This window comes from Anastrepha ludens, chromosome 4, assembly GCF_028408465.1.
Source record: "Anastrepha ludens isolate Willacy chromosome 4, idAnaLude1.1, whole genome shotgun sequence".
NCBI classification, from domain to species: domain Eukaryota; kingdom Metazoa; phylum Arthropoda; class Insecta; order Diptera; family Tephritidae; genus Anastrepha; species Anastrepha ludens.
This window is the reverse complement of record NC_071500.1, coordinates 51,302,702-51,305,411: the sequence shown is the minus strand read 5'-3', so window position 1 is coordinate 51,305,411 and position 2,710 is coordinate 51,302,702. Positions and strand designations below refer to the sequence as shown.

Here is a 2,710-nt window from a genome sequence, read left to right as displayed (position 1 = left end):
TAATTAATTTTTAGTTTCTAAAGAAAATTAATACAATATACAATAATTTTTTTAGTATGTTCTATTTATGTACAGCTATTTATATTAATTTACTATTTACATTATAAAATTACGTTAAGTTTTAGATATTTATTTTAATATTTACATTGTAAAATTAGGTTTGGTGTTAGACAAATTTTAGTTTTAGTTATTTATATACATGAATTAGTTTAGTTTTTAGAAAAGTTTACGTTTTAGTTTTTATGTACATAAATTAGTATAATATTTACATTCTAAAATTAGGTTTTGGTGTTAGAAAATGAACATGAATTAAAGTAATTTAACATAATAAAATTATAATAATAATAATAATAAAATTATTATAATAATTTTTATATTGCTGTATATAGTATCGCCGTTTATATTGCTGTACCTATAAAGTATAAAAAAGATGTTATTAATACAAAATGGAAAAGATTAAATTAGAGGTTTTATACATATTTCATGCACCAACCGTGCATATTTACATACAGTGTATGGAGTGCAAAGTATGTATGTGCATGCATAAGAATTTTACTTCGCAGTATATATGTATGTACATACATATATTGCATATTTAATTCATATACACTACGCAGCGGACTAAGGGAATATTAAAATAGTTAAATAATTTTCTTTACACATATTGAAAAACAAATCTTTTCATAGCTATGAGAACACATATGTATGTATTTCAGGTTAGGATCCCCGCACTGATCCTGTATGGGCAACAAATTGCTTTTCAACCCTTATTTCTCACAAAACACACTGCGCAGTGTATGTATGGATGCAAAAGCTATGATCACCGGCACTGGTCATGCTTTTGCACATTTTATAAGCGAAAAAGAATTTGTTTACGTTAAGCAAACTTACCAAAAGAAAGATACCCGCAAATTACCATATGCATATGCAAACAGAGTAGACGTGTTTTTTTGTGCGCTGCAGTTATCTTTTATTTACTTGTGTTTGTGACCACCTATCTTATATAGTCTTTTGCTAATACGGGTCTCTTTGATCACTATCTAACTCCGTGGCCGTGAAAATAATTTAGTGTACGCTAAAACAAACAAAATCAGAAATTTTTGTGAATTTAAAAACAATTTGAAAAATTACCACCAGAGGAAAAATCACACGCCAAACGGTATCCACTCCGCAAAACAGCGCGAACACTCTAAACAAAGCGAAGAAAAAAGGGAGCTCGCCACCTCCTTTCTGGCTTGAGCGGATAGAGGAACAACTCGAGCTGCAGAGAAGGAGCATCATCGAAGAGATTTCGGAACGAGTGAAAACATCTGAAGAGCGAGTAATGCAGCGGTTTGGCGAAATAGCGGCTGAAATGGCGAACCTGCGGAAAGCTGTGAAAACAATGGAAGAACGTGTGGGGAAAGCTGAAGCACAAATTCAACTGAACAGGCAACTTCAGGATGAAATCGCGGTACTGAAGACTCAGCTGGATGAGTGCCAAAATCATGCCGTCTCCAAAGATCTCATCTCAGACTCTTGTGAATACGTTTTTCTGAAAATAAAAATACATTTTATTAGTTTAAATAGATATATAATTGCAAAATTTACTAAAAATTGTTCAACTTACCTTTTCGCTTGGAGATTTTCACAGAATTAAACGCGATTCATTTTTGTATTTGACATTTGCAACTTGTTTTTTGCTGTCACTTTCGCACTCACTATAGTTAAGTTCAATAAGTATTCACGAAAATTATGAGATAAATATATGTATAACCCATCGAAAATGACAAAAGAATTAAATGTGATTGTGTGGGTATTATTGGAAAAATTGAGTGAATGTGTTGGTAAAATTGGAAAAACTGGTGAACGTTGGTTTGCAGGGCAGTGTTTATATTTCATATTTATACTACACCAGTATTGCCCGTTTTGACAATTCGCCTCATACCAATTCTGACTGTAAGGTTTTATCCAGAGAAAAGCCATATGAAAGTTTCAATTGGTATAGGAGATGATACGCCCACATTTCCATGATGAGCACTTTTCACCATAAGCACCATAATTGTATGTGTATACTAAATTTGTGCAATAGTGCCAAGTTCCAGTTCCCTAGCTTAATTAATTTTTTGAGATGTATTGGTTGCCACATCTATGGAATTACACGAAAAGCGTATACGCACACAACTCAGCACACCTATTCTAGCGTTTTCCCGTAACGTAAGAGAACAGATTAAAAGAGTTAGAATTAATATATAAACGTGGAATTTCAAAAATATATACATATATGGTTACTTTACTATTGTAATATCGTCCAGAGCTGCGAAATTAGCAGTTTATTCTAATAGAATAGGTGTTATTTTTTATTATTGCATACTATTTTTAAAGGAAAGGCAAGTTCATTTTTAAGTAAATAACACAAATAAAATAACCAAATTCTAAGCTATATTTGTATAGTTTTGATTATGTCAATAAACCAGAGAGTTAACACCAATAGACGGGAGACAAAACTCTCGCAAATGAGCTGCATACTGCTGACTTGATTATAAAAATTACCGGTAGGCAGTTAACTGTCTTAAATAAGAGATGTATAACCATTTCACTCCAGTGCAATTACTAACTGGAGTAAATATCATTCAGAAACGTGCACATTCCTATAAATCCTTGGAAACTTGATACGAATTTCATCAATATGTTAGCAGTCCTTCTCTTATCACAACGCACAAATTTTGAA

At 31.8% G+C, this 2,710-nt stretch overlaps 1 long non-coding RNA gene across 1 annotated transcript; it reads right to left on the bottom strand.

The window, feature by feature from the left end:
* Positions 1–290: 290 nt before the first annotated feature.
* On the bottom strand, positions 291–1,570 carry LOC128862278 (uncharacterized). The gene is made up of 3 exons (XR_008454448.1): positions 1,132–1,570; positions 892–1,075; positions 291–412 (listed from the first exon to the last, which is right to left on the bottom strand). It is a non-coding gene; the product is annotated as an uncharacterized LOC128862278 (long non-coding RNA).
* Positions 1,571–2,710: the final 1,140 nt, after the last annotated feature.